General features: G+C 34.0%; 1 long non-coding RNA gene across 3 annotated transcripts; it reads right to left on the bottom strand.

Moving 5' to 3' along the window:
• Positions 1 to 2,864: 2,864 nt before the first annotated feature.
• Positions 2,865 to 17,511, bottom strand: LOC107890746 (uncharacterized). Of its 3 annotated transcripts, none has more exons than XR_001682029.2 (5): positions 17,202 to 17,511; positions 16,578 to 16,979; positions 16,205 to 16,504; positions 15,919 to 16,041; positions 2,865 to 3,097 (listed from the first exon to the last, which is right to left on the bottom strand). It is a non-coding gene; the product is annotated as an uncharacterized lncRNA (long non-coding RNA). The 3 variants fall into 3 exon arrangements; XR_001682030.2 differs by having other exon boundaries at positions 2,866 to 3,097; positions 15,929 to 16,041; XR_005918258.1 differs by lacking the exon at positions 2,865 to 3,097 and having other exon boundaries at positions 8,494 to 16,041; positions 17,202 to 17,505.
• Positions 17,512 to 17,900: the final 389 nt, after the last annotated feature.

The raw sequence follows: 17,900 nt of genomic DNA, 5'->3' as shown, positions 1-17,900 counted from the left end.
CATGTGAAATAGACTCATTCAGCTTTAATTTCATATCTCACTCAGCTTCTAATTCAATTTACACTATTTTTGGTGATTTTTCAAATTTACATCAATGCTGTTGTCCAAAAACTGTTCCATTGCAATTTTATTTTATTTTATTTAAAAAAATTCAATATAACCCCCTTATAATTATCTAACCTTCCCTGCAAATTTCAATTCACTACCAATTTCAGTATTTCAACTGCTTCATTTAAATACTAATAAAGTTCAACCAATCAACCATTTCAAGCTAAAAACATGTATATTTCAATGTCTAACACAACCATCACATTCAGATTTACCTTGCCTACTTAGTCATTCATTCTGTTACTTTTTACTTCAATTCCCTATACATGCCATATAAATCAAAAAGTTGGTTAACAAAATCTACCGGAGTAAATCTGGATAGTGTGATCGTTGATGTAGATCCGATCCTCCAAACATATATATATCAATCTACAAGAAATAATAAACACACACAAGTAAGCTTGCAGAAAGCTTAGTAAGTTCATAGGCTCATAATAAAATCTTACCAAAATTTCACTAACAACATTAATAAACAAATAAAAATTCAACATTTCTTGCCAACCACAATCTCAAACAATGAATCTATCCAATCGAGCTCAATATCAGATGTTAACTTCAATTCCGACATTTAGCTTCAATTGCACTTACAAATACCTGTCAAATTAAGGATCGTCTTACGGATTTGAGTACATCGTTTGCCCGGTGCCACAATTTGCTTGAATATTTCACATTGCTATAACTCAATATGGTTTTCTTCACAGAAATACCATACCTACTTTTCACAAGTCAGTATGGTTTTCTTCACTGAAACACCATACCCACTTTTCACAACTCAGTATGGTTTTCTTCACTGAAATACCATACCTACGTTTCACACTTTGCCATGGATCCACCATAGACTTATCCGTCAATTCATCATTGGTTACCGAACATATGTACTCAATCCTGCGTATCCCTTAATTTGAACTAACAATCTCATCTTATTCTCATTTTTACCATAATCATAATTTAACAACAATATACGAATTGATACATTATATCATTCCCAAATTAACAATTAATCATAAAACTTCAGCCATATGAACTTACCTGGGCCAATTCGTAGAAGTTGTAAAAGTTCAGAAACTAGTTTGATACTTTCTCTTTTCTGCGTTTATCTTCGAATTCACGATCTCTAATATAAAATTTTCCATTTATTAGAATCTAATTCAATACTAATTTACTTCACAATTTATGCCTTTAAATTTTTGAAATTACACTTTTACCCCCAAAATTAACAATTTTTACAATTTGATCCCTACTCAATTAACCCTTCAATTGATCTAATTTCTCAATTAACACCTTATACAACCATTTAGACTACTAAACAGCCTTTGATATTCATAATTTCAGTACAAAACCCCAATTCCTAACTTTTTCACAATTAGGTCCTAAAAATCATTTTCTACTAAAATCACTTAATAAGATCATAATATAATGAAATTAAAAATTCAAATATATAATAATTCATCATAAAATTCCAGAACTTATTCATGGTAACTTACAAAATCACCCATGGAATCAAAAACTAATGAATTCAATAGTTGGACCTAGTTGTAAAAGTCACAAAACATAAAAATTTCAAGGAAAAAGAAAGAATTGAACTCACATGGTATAAAAATATGAGAAGCCAGCTTGTTCAGACCTCCTATGGCGTTTTTGCTGATAAATTATGAAGAGATCTCTAGATTTTTCACTTTTATCTTTGTTTTATATATTTAATTTGTAAAATTTCCAATTTTGCCCTTGTTTCTCCTTACTTTTTTGCTGATTTTTCTTGCCCAACCGTCCAGCCCATATAATTTGGGCCTAATTGCCTTTTAAATCCCTCCTTATTAGTCACTTAAGCTATTTTATCACAATTTAACAAATTTTGCACTATTTTCAATTTAGTCTTTTTTAATTAATTGACTATCCAAACGTTAAAATTTTCTAACGAAACTTTTATACTAACTCAATGACACTCCATAAATATTTATAAAAATATTTATGACTTGGTTTATGAACTCGAGGTCTCGATACCTCATTTTAGACCCAATTTACCTATTAAATTCTTTTTAAATCACAAAATTCAATAAATCACAAAATTCACTAATTCAAAAGTTCTTCTAACTTCACACTTGACCCATAATTCTTAGTTTATTAAATTTTAACTCATTGGTCAGATTTAGTGATCTCAAATCATTGTTTCCGACACCACTGAAAATTAGGCTGTTACACATTCTCTATGAGGTATCCTATAAACTCATCCTATAAGTATTCCCCATGTTGGTCAAACTGGAGTTTCTTAATGGGTAAACCTAATTGTTTCTCCAATTTTACACTAAACTCTTGAAACTTTTTAAAAGTTTCACTCTTGTGGTGCATTAGGTACACATACCAATATCTAGAATAAATGTCTATAAAGTTTACATAATAATTGTAACCAAATCTCACACTAACGTTCATGGGATCACATACGTCAGTATGCACAAGTTTTAATGATTGAACAACCCTTGTGCCTTTTTCACGAGAAGATTGCTTTGTCATTTTACCTTTCAAGCAAGATTTACATTGTGGAAGATGTACCTTTTTAAGTGAGCTTAAAGTCCCATATTTAAAAAGTTTATTCATTCTTTCTTGTTTAACACGACTAAGTCTTAAATATCATAAGTATTAGAGTGAGAAGTTTTAAGTTTATTATTCACAAGCTCGGTTTCAAGAAGTGAGCAGCTCTTTTGTTTAATAAAATAAATATTATTTTGCATCCATCCATTGCGGATAAGAACATGATTTTTATGAATTGCAATCCCTTTATTAAAAGTAAAAAAAAATTGTTTTGAAATAAACATGCAACAGAAATTAAATTTCTCCTAAAACTAGGTAGATAAAAAATGTTTTTTAAAATGATCTTCCTAAAATTATCAAAATACAAATGTACTTCTCCCACTACTTTTGCCTCTACATTTCGCCCATCTCTAGTTTGCAACGAGAGATCCTTCTCACGAAGGCTTCTCATTTACTTGAACCCCTGCAATAAACACAAATATGATTAATGGCTTCAGAATTAATGATCAATAGGCTATTCAATCTACCACTAAACACGTTTCATCAACTAAGAGTTTCATACCACATTAAAAAATACTACCATAAATATAATAAATGTTTTATTGTATTAAATATAATTTTTAAAATTTTATATTTTGAGTTCTGCCGAGAATAATATTCTACGACAAGCAATCCATTTATTTTCAAACCAACCCATTTCCTATTGATAAATGCCAAAAGTAACATGTTTTAGCCTTATTCTTAATGCATTTTTGGATCATTATTCGATTTAAAATGGTGAATTTTATGCCCCTAATCCTATATATTCATGTTTTTATACTTAGGAGAGCATTTGGAAGCAAAAGGAGCGAAAATCAAAAAATCGGAGGAATATTTCAGAGCCACACAAGCTGGGCCATTCCACATTGGCTAGACACACGTCCTCTACCGTCGATCATGTCGTTTCCTTTCCTTCCCGCGCTTCTCTTTTTCCATTTCCTTCCCCCACCGTCAATCATGCCATTTCCTCTACCGTCTGGTTTTTTTCCCTCTGTTCTAACCCTCTTCACCTGTGCATTACCACCATCAGCCCTCTCCCACGTCCTCACTCGCTTCTACCACCGCGCCTCCATTCACCATCGCCACCAACCATTGCCGTTACCACCGTTTGGCTCAACCCTATTCTTTCATTTCATTTTATTTCATTTTATTTAATTTTTATTATTTTTGTTTTTATTTATTTTCTTATTATTTTAATTATTATTACTCCTACTATTATTAATATGTTTATTTTGTTTAGTATTAGTATTATTGTTATTATTTTATTATTCTATTATTATTAGTTTTAGTTGGTTAGTTTAATTTTTTTTTGCCTCAATAGTATTAGTATTAGCTCAAGTTTTGTATTCGAAGTAGATTTTGGTTAGACTCGTTGTGATTTGACTTTTATCGTGAGGTAGTTCGCTTGCCGATATGTTTTATTTCGTAAGTTGATTTGTCTATTTGCTAGATTTATTTTTTGTGGTTTTGATTTTTGGTTATCTGATATTTGGTTATTATATTTTATTTCAGATACAAAATGCAAAACCCACGAGGAATAAGTGGGGTCCCCACTCATTCTAATAAAAGAAAAGCCACATGGACCTCATCTTCATCCTCTCCGATAACAACCACTCGTTACCAATACCTCACCTTCGACCATCCACCCCATGTGGAGAGTGCCAGAATCTTAAGGATAGAGCATTGGGCGTGGGTAGACGTGTAGATTGGGATGCCTTCCATATTGTGGACTTATTCACACCGATTCATTCTCTTTTAATCGCAACCCCATGGGATCGATTCTTCATGATCGTGGAGTCGACATATGTTGAGCTTACATTCAAGTTTTTCTCCACATTCTTCCTACCGACTGTATTATTCTCAGGGGATGACCCACGAGCTATATCATTCTGTCTTGAGGGTATCACTCAACACTTTAGTATTGCAATTTTTGCTGTCACTCTCAGCCTATATTCTAATGATTTCTTAGTAGTGACCGAGCTCTCATCCGTCCCACAACACATCCATTAATTGATCTTTCTATGTTCGTCAGAAATCTCTGAGGCTGTCATTCCGTGCAACCCGAGCCAGTCTAAGGCTAAGTGCCTCCCTCCAACCTTGTAATATATTCATGTCATTCTAGTTCATACTTTAACTAGACGAAAGAAGAGTACAAGCATTGAAACACCCCTAACTCGTCTCCGCCGCTAGATTAGGGTTACAGAGCATTACCTTTCAACCGAAAATCATTTAACACTATAATATAAAATAAAATAAATTTATTGTAAACCAATCATTCATATGCATTTTATCCCTAAATCGAGCCTTCGAGGCCCTAAAAATAGCTTAAAAACAATTCAGGACTGAATCGAAACAAAATAGAAATTTTAAGAAAAAGATGCAAAAATATGAAAACGGGGGTCACACAGTCGTGTGGCCAAGCCGTGTAACATTCGAACAAAGGACACACGATGGTATCCTAGCACGTTTCCTCACCCGTGTAACTCACTGAGAAGGGTCACATGGTCGTATAACTCTCTGAGTTGCCACACACGCCTGTGTGTTAGGCCGTGTAACTCACTGACTTGAATCACTAAAAAATTTGAAATAACACACGACCGTGTCGCCAGGCTGTGTGTGTCACACGGCCATGTGACAGCCCGTGTCCCAGGCCATGTGAACCCAAAATTTAACCTAAAATCAAGCCATTTCAAGTCCAATTCATACCTAACCATTCAAACCATTTGGGCATACATTCAAGGAATTTAAACTTCATTCAAATACACAAAAACATGCATTTTCAAACACCCTAATTCATCTAACCAATATGCCACTCAAAGGCACCACAAATATATCAAAACATCACTTACCAAAACAAGTCAATATTGTATATTCCCAAGCATAATAACCTAGTTCAATTAACTACCACATATGGCCATTTTCAAGCCATCAAAACATACCAAAAGAACTTTGTTTACAAGCACTTAAGTGACCAATATGACATAACTTGGTAAGATATCAAAGTGCACCAAACCAACATAACTGCAAAAGCTTAAACATACCAAAACTTACATTACAAAGATCTTATACATGTCATTATTAACCTTGGCCAAAATACACACAAAAAAAAACTATTGAAATGATTGTTGGATAGTGTGATAGGTCTTCGGTAAGCAACGAGTGCTTAGTAAGCTCGTAAAAACTTAGCATAACTTACCATTTCATTTATACAATTCATAGATTAAGCATAAATCATTACCAATGCCATAAGCTTAGTAAAAGCCTATACAACATCATCAAACTAACAAGTTAGTACACTTGTTCATGATACAAATGAAATCAACCATAAGATATGTAGTTTACCATATATAAACACATCATTTAACTCATCAATGTCATTATAAAATCATGATTCATTCCATTTGCATACTTACCATTTCATTTCCTTTTCTTACCCATTGAACCATCTAAAATTACATCAGATACTCAAGAATGCTCACACGTAGTGTGCCTTTCCATATAACCGTAACATTTCCTTTACATTAATGCTCACACGAGCTATGAAATAGGTCTGCTCACATGAGTTATGGGTCAGAATGTTAGCTACACGATGCTGCCCACACGAGCTATGAAAAACTCGCAACAAATACAGGACATCGGTCATCGATAGGACATTCAAAACCAACACCCGAAACATGAAATCCCTAATGACATGTCATTTGTATCCTAAGAATTCTTAAGGTTCAAACAAGACTCGTTATCCGTCAAATCATCATAACTTAGATACATTTATACATAGATTCATTTATATTAAAACAACACATCAAATAGTCAATTTAACTAACATTAAAACGATCATAGTTCATACGAACTTACCTCGATAACTAGACGTAAAAGTATAATCGAACACTAATCCGAAGCTTTAGCTTTTCTTCAATTTATGTATGATTGTGGTTTATCTTGATCTAAATAAATAATTTCATTCAATTAAGTACTTCTAGAATTAAATTTAATCCATAATTAATATTTATGAAGAATTACAAAATTTACCCTAATACTTTGACTTTTCACAATATAGTCCTCAAGCTCATAACTTAAACTCTAATCATTTTAACCTAAATCCAACTTAACCAATGTTCAAAGAGACCTTGAAACAACCCATTATTACCAACATTTCACAACAAAACCCATGGATTTATACTTTTAACAATCTAATCCATATTTCTAAAATTCAATAAAAATCACTTAACATGTTTATTTTACAACAAAGATAAATAATCCATCAAAAAACGTCAAAACATATTCAAAAATATCCATGAAAAGTCTTTCAATCATTAATAGTTTTGCAAATTAATCCCCGGGCTAGCTAGATTAAACTAAAATGAACTAAAAACACAAATTATTAAAAACGGAGCTTGAATTCACTTACATACAAGTAGAAACTTGATCGAATTCTCAACCCTATCCTAATCATGTTTTTCTCTTCAAATTTTGGTGGAGATAGCCAAGGATGAAGATGATACCATTTTTAATTTGTTTTGTTTTTAAGTTAATTATTCAATTGTCATTTTAACCTTTAAAAACTATCAAAATTTCATTAAAACCTTGTCCATGCACATCTATTGACACTTTAAATGGTATATTTACCGATCAATCCTTTTATTTTTTTGATTTCATAGTCATTGGACCACTTTAACTAATAGAACTCTCAACTTTTACACTTTTTACGGTTTAGTCCTTTTCACCTAATTAACCATTTAAACATCAAAATTTCTTAACAAAATTTTAATACGACATTAATATAATCCAATAAACATTAAATAAATGATAAAATAATAATTCACTCGTCAGAATTGTGGTCCCAAAATCACTATTTCTAACACCACTGAAAATGGGTCGTTACAAGCGTCATGGGCACTTTAGATGCATATTTCTTATAGAGCATGCACGGACAACATCTGATTGATCTATCCCACTTCGTAGCTCAGTGTTGTTGTAATCAGAGTGAGAGGTCACAGAGAGGACCTCTTTGTATGGGTCTATATATCACACTCTTGACTAGTCTCTTCAGTCTTATCGAGACTCTCGAACAGATTAGTACTCTTACTTTGGTTGGGGACATGACACCACAAGGTTTAAATATTATGAAACACATGAGGATGGTCGCTCGTTAGTCTGGGCCTTTCGGTGATCAGTATGTGTTGCTACGAGCGACTTAATAGCACAAGGATAATGAGCACCTTAACAATGATCTCCCCACAGCACTGCGACCCATTCCCACTTCTCCAAGCCCTTCTACTACCGCACCTGCACATTCAGTCACACTCGACGATATTTCACATCGGCTAAATCACCTCGAGCGGTTACATTATGAGTACGTCAAGTAACAGTTAGCACTGTTCAACAAACATTTACGCGACCTTGCATCGATTCACCAACACCTCCATATCTCTCATTCTGCTTATGTTCCGCGCGATCCTGACGCCTCTCACGACGACGATCACTGATTTTTTCATTTTATTTGCTTTATTTGTTTTATTTTCAATTGTGCTTTTATTTTTAATTGTTGTATTTTTTTGTGATACTAATTTATTTTATTTCTATTTTAAACTATGTTGTTATTTTTATTATTTTGATGGTTTTTTTGTTCGAGTTTGTAATCTCTTTACCTTCTTATTTATTTTTGTTCATTTTCTTATTAGTTTGCTCAGAAACATGCATTTCATTTAAACTCGCTTACGATTCCAGTTTTCACTATTATGGCGAATTCATCCATATTCAGGGCAATTTCAGTTCTCCCTCTCTTTTAATATTGTCTTATTCTGTGCTTACATCTATTTGCACATTAAGGACAATGTATATCTTAAGTCTGAGGAGGTTATCCATTAGAGTGAATTTTTTTATTTGAAATTTTTATTGATATTGTTTTGGATTAATTTGTGTGTCTTTAAGGCACGAGACAGTCGAGCATGATAAGTTATTTTTTAAGAAATAAATATTTTAAGTTGCCTCCCTGAATTGAATTATTATCTTCAAACTCTGAAATTGCAAGTTTGACATCAAAACCTTAATTTTTTGTGAGCCTTTGAACCTATAGAGCATATATTTATTCGTGATCATTTTATTTTTGGTTGAAAGTATGTCAACTTCATTTGTTATTCTAGAACTTGCTTATATTATACATATCTAGACCACATTATTGATTTAATATATTGACATTATAGAGACACTTAGGATTTAACCCATTTAACCACCTTAATTGTTGTGTTAACCCCTAGTAAACCTCATTGATCCTAACCCTTAACCCAAATCTATTTTGTAAATGTATCCTTTTTATTGACTCCCCTTTTTGTCAAGATTTGATTTGGTTAGTTGCCTAACTATGTTTCATTTTTTTTGAAATTGTTGAATTTTATTTCTTATTTCTCAAAAAAAAAAAGAAATCGAAAAGAAAAAAAAGAACAAAAACATATTTTTTTATTAAGCTTGAATAATTAGTTTCATATTCTGTCGAAAAGCTCATTTCCATTTGTGATTATTCTTGTTGATGTAAGTTCTTTTAATTCAGCAACGCCTAGCACGTTTGTGTCTACTGCCTTTGGCAAAATTTTAGGTTTTTTGTTCTTCTGTCTTTCTTTTTGGCTTACGGCGTTGTGTCCCTAAAAATTATGGAGAATGAATTAGCCCAATTATCGATCAACGAAGAGGAAGATGTTATTAAAATTCAAAAAAAATCTAGGTACGGAAAGAAGTGAAGAGTTTTTTCAATTAGTGGGGTGTTTTCTTACAACGAGTATAATCCACTTTCCAGCCATGAAAAGTACTATGGTAAATCTATGGCATCCTGTTCGAGGAGTTTGCATTCGGGATTTGGGGGGAAAAAGGTTTTTGTTCCAATTTTTTCATTCTATGGATATGGAGAGGGTTTTGAAAGGCTCCCCATGGACCTTCAATAATCATCTATTGATATTTTATAGACTGTGGTGGGGGGAGGATTCGTTGCAGGTCCCTTTAGTGCTAACCCCTTTCTGGGTTCAGATACATGAAGTGCCCATTGGTTTGTTTTCTAAAAATTTAGCAGGGAATCTAGGGAATTTTTTGGGGTATTTTATGGAATATGATGTGTCAAATTTATGGAAAGAAAATAGAAACTTTATGAGGGTTAGGGTCTAAGTTGATCGAATTCTGTGGGAGACGATCATATGTCTGTTTTAAATATGAAAGATTGACTCTTTTCTGCTTCTACTATGGAAAACTAGGCCATAATGACTCGTTTTGTGAGGCAAAAACGATGACTGGAGTGAAAATAGCTGAAATGGGGTGGGATTTATCAATAAAAGCACAATCCCGAAGAGCTCTGACTATGAATAGTGTCTGGCTACGAGAGGAAGGGGAGGGGAGTTCAGACGGGATTCAGGAGGCAAACATGAGATTTATGAATGGACCACAGAAAATGGAGCACATGAAGAGTTTTGGGAAGGCTATTGAACCAGTTCTCAGCATTAATCTGAAAGGTGGCTTACTATTTGATTATGCAAAGCAGGTTAGCTCACTGACAGACCATGGTCAACATGCGATGGATCATGACTTGGAGGATGTAGCCTTAGTAGGAGAAGAAGGTAAAAAAAGATCTAGAAAGGAGAGTAACGACTTATCAAAGACTGAGGAGTTAAATTCCCCGGCAAGAAATAGGAGATTAATGGATCTTAATCATTTGTCATCGGCGGCTGCCAAGAGGCAAGCCGACCGGGCGTTATGAAAATAATAAGTTGGAATTTTCGTGGATTGGGGAGTCCACGGACAGTTAGAAGACTTCGGCACTTGCTGAAGACTTGTGATCCCCACATAGTCTTCTTTATGGAGACTAAACTTTACGAAAAACAGATGGAAAGAGTTTGACAGAGATGTGGTTTTGTGAATGGCATTGAGGTGGACGCAGAGGGAACTAGAGAAGGGCTATGTTTGGCATGGAAGAATGGCGTTAATATTTCTTTAAAAAATTTCTCTAAAAGGCATATTGACGCGATAGTCCATGACAATGAGAGGGAGGTTATGTGGCTTTTTACAGGTTTCTATGGTACCCTGTCCGCACAAGATAAAGAAGATTCATGGGCTGTTCTCAAAAATCTCTCTAATGGAGATAATATACCATGGTTAGTATGTGGAGATTTCAATAAAGTCATGTATGGTTTTGAGAAGGGAGGCTTGCCCCGTGATGAAAGAGAGATGGAAATGTTTCGGAAAGCGCTGGAGTTTTGTCAATTGAATGATGTGGGTTATTCGGGCAAATTGTTCACATGGGAAAGAGGTAATCTCTCAAAAAAATATACGATAACGGTTGGATAGAGGGTGGCAAATAAGGAATGGATTTCGTTATTTTCTGACGTTAAAGCTCAACATTTGGTTCATTCTTTTTCTGATCATTGTCCCATTTTAATTGATACTAAAAAGGAAACAAGACGACAAAATGGGAATATATTCAAAATTGAAAACTGGTGGTTTTTGGAGGACTCATTTGTTGCTTAAGCTGAGCAGCTGTGGAAGATGACACTAGGTAATTTTTTGTAGAAAATGAAAATCCTAAATAAAGGGCTTGAAAATTGGGCTGGGAAAATACGAAACAAGAAAAATGGAAAAAAGAAATTTTTAACAACAAAGCTATCTGAGCTGCTCAATGCAGACAGGGACGACATTAACATGGCGGAGATGATCGATACGAAGATTCAACTAAATATGGAGTTTGAGAAGGAGGAAAGATATGAGGAGAAAAGGGCTCGATTGACTTGGTTAAAATTAGGTGACAAAAATACAGCTTTTTTCCATAGCCAGGCAACCCAAAGACAGAGGAAAAACAAGATCAGGAGGTTACAAAATACACATGGAAGGGATACGGGAGATCCCTAGAAAATGGAAAAAATAGCAAGGTCCTACTTCCAGAATTTATTTGCTTCAGAGAATCAAGAGAATCTCGACTATTTACTCTCGGGTATTGGTTGATGTATCTATAAAGAGGAAAATAAAAAGCTGACTGTGCAATATACATGAGAAGAAATCCGCGAGGCTTTGTTCGAGATGGCACCCACTAAGGCACCAGGCGAAGATGGATTCCCAGCTTTATTTTATCAGAAGTATTGGCATTTTATTGGAGATGATGTAGTTTCCTTCTGTCTACAACTCTTGAATGAAGATATGGAGGTCAGTTCAATTAATACAACTCATATTGTGCTCATTCAAAGAATTAATAACCCGACTAATATGACACATTTTAGGCCTTTTAGTTTATGCAATGTCATTTATAAAATAATGGCAAAAGTTATAGCGAACAGATTTAGAGGAGTGATTGATAAATGCATTGATAGTGCACAAAGTGCCTTTGTGCCAGGAAGATTAATCTCGGATAATGTTTTGCTTGCTTACGAGATATTGCATTCCCTAAAACAGAAAAGAGTGGGGAAAAAGGGCTATGTGGCTGTAAAATTGGGCATAAGTAAAGCTTATGATAGAGTTGAATAGAATTTTATTAAAGAAATAATGTGTCGAATGGGTTTCGCTCGAAGTTGGATTGATACTATTATGAAATGCATGACTATTATTTCTTACAAGGTTGTGGTAAATGGAAATGTCAGGTTGACATTCAGTCCATCGAGGGGACTTCGACAGGGTGATCCTTTGAGTCCATTTCTTTTCTTAATATGTGGGGAAGGCCTTTCCAGTCTTATGAGAAAAGCAACAAATGAAGGTTTTTTGAAGGGTGTCAAAGTAAGCAGAAGAGGACCATAGGTATCACATTTATTATTTGCAAATGATTGCATTCTTTTTGGGGAGGCAACATGTAGAGGGGATAATACAATCAAGGAAATCTTAAGTGAGTATAAAAGAGGTTCAGGACAGTGTGTGAATATGGACAAATCAACTATTTTTCCAGCAAAAATACGATGGCAGAAGAAAGAAGTCAGGTGGTAAACTTGCTGGGAATCCGAAGCTCAAATGAACCAGAACGTTATCTAAGTTTGCCGACCATGTAATGGCCCAAATTTAAGGTTATCGGAATAGTAGTTTCGTAACCACAAATCCAATTTAAAGAGAAAATTATTATTAATTTTTATGATTTATCTAGTAATTAGATATAAGTACTAGAGTATTGATAAGAAATTTTATTAATTGCATGCCTAAATTGCCTATTTGGACTTAATTGCAAAAGTAGGTAAATATGAGTTTTAGATGATAAATGATTTATTTGAAGTGCATAATCAAAGTAGAGGTCCTTAAATAGCAATTAGACCATAAAATTTCCATGGACAAAAATAGACATGCATAGATAAAAATAACTAAAGTTTTAATGAAGGGCATTTTAGTCATTGAATAATAAAAAGGATAAAAAGGGAAAAAGATGGCAAAAATATCTTCTCCAAAAAAGCTTGCTGCCAAAATTTGGACACCATAACTAGGGCTTTCACACTTTCTCAAGCTCATAGTAAGTGATTCCAAGCCCCGTTTTTAATGTTCTTTACATTTTTGCGATCCCGGTAGCTTAATTTAGTTTATTCTAGCAATAATTTAACCTAGGGTTTATATTTGGAAAAATACCCATAGGTGAAAAGTGTTTATTTTGATGTTTTAAGATATAATATGAAGTTAGAAATTATGTTAAACAACTTTTGTTAGTCGATTTTAAGCGAAAACAAGTAAAACTCCATAATCGGTAAAATACCTAATGTTCATAAGTAGATTTTAGAGTGAGAATTTGATGTTGTCATAGAAGAGAAAAATGTTCAGCATATTGTAAAACATAAGAATAAGAGATGAAGTTTAATTTCCGAGCTTTGGGGAAAAAATGTAATTATGTAAAAGTTTAGGGAAAAAATTGTAATTTTTCCAAAATTAGAGTCGAGGGATGTTTTAATGAATGTGAGTATTAAATAAGTTAAATTTGCTATTATAGATAAAAAAAATAAAATTTGAGGTTAGATCAAGGAAAGAATAAGATTGAAGACTAAGTGGTAGATTTGACTATATTTGGTATCGAGGTAAGTTTACGGTAAATTAATGCAATATTTTGATAATTATTATTAATACTGTTATTTTTCAACAATTATGTATTTATTTCATGAAAATATCTAATGTTAACTCAAGTATGAGATGACAGAGAATCAGTGTTAAAAGGCCCCGTTGAAACATGAGGAACGTATTGGATGCAAATGTTATGACATTTGGGTAAAGAGATCTCATGTAAGACCATGTATAGGACATGGCATTGGCATCCTTGAGATCATGAGAGGTCTCATGTAAGACCATGTCTGGGATATGGCATTGGCACCGAGACAAAATGTCCCATATAAGACCATGTTTGGGACATGGCGTTGGCACCGAGATGAGAGGTCCCCCGTAAGACCATGTCTGGAACATGGCATCGGTAGCACATGAAACATCCCATGTAAGACTATGTCTGGGACATGGCATTGGTAGCACATGAAATATTCCATGTAAGACTATATCTGGGACATGGCTTTGGCATGTTATTATCAGAAAGAGACCCAAGTATCATTATTGTTCCAATGTGGCTCAACAGGCTAGTAAATAACTTATGTTCATGAAAGTTTAGTTAAAAGCATAAATGACAAGTTCAAGTGAGTTATAAGAGTTAAGAGTATATTATGTTACCCATTGAGAATCAACGTTTCAGCAAGAGAAAAGTAAGTCATAATTATGAGTTAACTAAGTAAACAAGCAAGAGAACGAGTAAGGAAGTAAGTAAAGAGGAAATTAAAGATTATGTCACTTGAGTATTATTAATTGTGTTAAATGTTGCTATTTATTTACTTGTAAACTTACTAATCATTATTCTTACTTTGCTTATTTTCTTTTTATATAGCATTATTAATCAAAGTCGAGGATCCTAAAGACGTCGGAGATCATCCACACTATCAACCACAACGACTCGGTATTTTGTGATGAACTATGTTTGAACTATGTCATGTATATGGACTTACTTATTTTGAATGTTGTATTACGATTTTGCTAAATAATGATGTGTAAATATCTAAAGATGAATTGTTGTCAAAATGGTTAAGTATGAAGGTGTTTGTTGTTATACATGTCTATGTGATAAATTATGCATAGAAATCATGAAAGAGTAATAATTTGCAAACAAACAGATTTCAAACAGTAGCAATGACGTGATTTTGAAAAATCACTTAGGATAGTATAAAATGAATTAGAGGGTGTATGACATATATACTGAAATTTTGTTGAGTCTATTTTCATGGAAAAATAACGGTTTAGCAGAAGGAATTTTATATTTTGAGATATACGAATTTTGGTGAGACAGGGTCAAAACCGTTTTTGAAGTCCCCTGTTCAGAGTTTAGAAAATCACTAAAAATTGTAAAAAATGAGTTGTAATTTTTATGTCTAGATTCCTTATTGAGTCTATTTTTTGTAGAAACAAGTGAGAACACCATATGAAATTCCCAAAATGAGAAAACTTATTTTTAGTGGCAAGAGGCTAGGACAATCGAGTAGTGAAACAGGGGAGACTTTAACTAATAAACTATACTAATTGGCTAAACCAAAAATTCTAAAAAATTAATGGTAAGAATATATATGAGTCTAATTTCAAGGAAAATTTACAGATTTAAATTTCGAGTTCCGTAGCTCGAGTTATAAATGATTTAGTGACTGCTGCGCGAGTGGACAGCTTTATCATAGATAGTGAGATAAATTTTAAAAGCAAACTTTTATGCCCCGAACTAATAAGTTAAATAAAGTAATGCCTTGAGCTCGACTCCGGAAACGGTCTCGAGTAAGGGGTGTTACAGACCATGGTAGGATAAAAAAAGAAGGCTTCTTTTCAGGCTTTGAAAGATAGACTAAGGCAGCGTATTGACAACTGGAGCACTAGATTTTTATCGCAGGGCGGGAAAGAAGTTTTCATCAAAGCTGTATTACAGGCCATCCCGGCATATTCAATGGCTTGCTTCTTACTCCCAAAAACTTTATGCGAAGAAATGGAAGCAATTATCGCAAAATTTTGGTGGGAAAAAGGGTCATGGTAAAGGGGGAATTCATTGGTGCTCTTGGAATAATCTTTGCAGTTTAAAAGAAAATGGAGGTTTGGGTTTTCGTAATCTCAGTCAGCTTAATATTGTGTTATTAGCCAAACAGGGGTGGCATCTTTTTAATTATCCAAATTCACTTTTAGCTAGAGTCCTTAAAGTAAAGTATTATCCACAATCTGATTTTTTAAGTGCAGAGTTAAGGAATTTACCTTCTCTTACCTGGAAGAGCATCTGGGCAACAAAGAGACTCCTCCTTCAGGGACTAAGTTGGAGAGTTGGGAGAGGAAACAATGTTTCCTTCTGGACAAATCGGTGGATTCCAAGGATTGAACCTAGTACATCGCAGAACGGAGATGAAAATAGGGAACTAAAAATATTATCAGGTTTAATTGATGGAACAAATAAGAAGTGGAAAACAGAGGTCATTATTAGTATCAGATATAGCTCAAAAATTTTTGGAGATACCACTTGCAGAAACGAACAGTGAAGACTTACGCGTTTGGAAAGGTGAACCGACCGGAGAGTTCTCTGTACGGAGTGCCTATAAACTATTACAAGAAGCTGATTCGATTTTTAATAACTTATTATAGACAGATTTTAAAGAATTCTATAGAAAGTTATGGGATTTACAACTTCCATCAAAAACTCTACTGTTTGTCTAGCGGATATCCTGGAATTATATTCCTACACTAGCCAACCTACGATACAAGCGAATAACCACAAACGTGAGATGCCCTCGTTGTGGCTCCGAGGAAGAGGACAGCTTCCATGTATTCCAGCAATGCCCTACAATTACTGAAGTTTGGCAGAATATTAACATGGATTGGGTTACATCATATTCAGATCAAAATACCAGAACATGGCTTACATGGGTATTTGCAAAAGAAACTAAGGAACAGTGTCAGATGTTTTGTTGCGCTATGGATCATATGGAGCTCACGAAATCAAATGGTACATGAGAAAAAACACATCAGGAAGGGACCTTACACAGAAAGTAGAGAGCTATATAGCAGAACTTGAAGGAGTGGGTAAGGAAAGACGTACCTTGAAGACTGCCAGAATACAGAGACATACGGAGGAGAAAATGGAGGACACAATACAATTTGATGCAGCTTTTGATGCAAACAGGTCCAGATCAGCGTCGGGGGTCATTGTACGAAACTGGAGGGGAGAGATAAGATTCTTAAAAACAACCCTTCATTCCAATGTCTCATCCCAATTTCTTGCAGAGGCATTCGCTTGTTTACAAGCAATCAAGCTGGGTATTTCACTGGGCCCCCGATCAGTCACAATAAGGGGAGATTCGAAGACAGTCATTAAAAAATGTCAATCGGCAGAGATGGATAAATCGATCATTGGAGTAGTTATCAAAGATATCAAGAGTCATAGTTCGCTATTTCAAGAAATAGATTTTCAGTTTATTCAAAAATCAGAGAACTTCCAAGCCCACAAAATAGCGAAAGAAACATTAGCAAATGGGGAAAAGAGATACCTGGTTAGAGATGAGTCGATCTACAACGAAGAAGCCATGGGAGAGGAATGGTCAAGAAACCTGGATTGAAGAAAATTTCAAAAAGAAAGAGAATTGAAAATGGTAACAGGATTGAAGAAAGAACGTTTTGGAAATTTTTTTCTGCCAAACAGATGTGATGATTCAGCATGAAAAAGAGAGATTTTAATGTGCCCAGGCTGTCTGATTTGACTGGGTAATAATGTTAGGTTTTGTGTTTTTTTTTCATTTTTTCGTTTCTATTTTGTTAGGCTAAAATTCTGATGGGTAAACTTTGTAGCCCACCTATTGCTTTAGGGTGTTTTCAGCAAACTCCAAACCTAATTATATTAGGTATTATTGTGTTTTGTTTCCCTTATTTATACTAGCCCAGTTATATCTTTTAAAAAAAGTTCTTTTAATTCAGCAACTAATTATTTTTCTAGTTTGGTAACTTATCAATTCGATCTCGATTATAATCGATTTTTCTAACATTTTCCATACCTTTAACCTAAGCCCTATTACAACCTTGAAAATACCTCTTGATTGGTGTGTCATCTCATTCTATAGTGGTGAAGATTTTATTTTTAAGCAAGCTTATGGTAATGGCAGTTCTCGTTCGAATGTTGAGTGCGCAATATTTGAACCTTAAGATAATTGTTTAGATAATGTGAGATAACTTTATGGTAATGGCTTGGATTG

The sequence above is a fragment of the Gossypium hirsutum genome, chromosome D09 (assembly GCF_007990345.1).
Source record: "Gossypium hirsutum isolate 1008001.06 chromosome D09, Gossypium_hirsutum_v2.1, whole genome shotgun sequence".
In the NCBI taxonomy this organism is placed as follows: Eukaryota; Viridiplantae; Streptophyta; class Magnoliopsida; order Malvales; family Malvaceae; genus Gossypium; species Gossypium hirsutum.
Note: the sequence above shows the minus strand (reverse complement) of the source record. Positions and strands in the feature narration are given on the sequence as shown.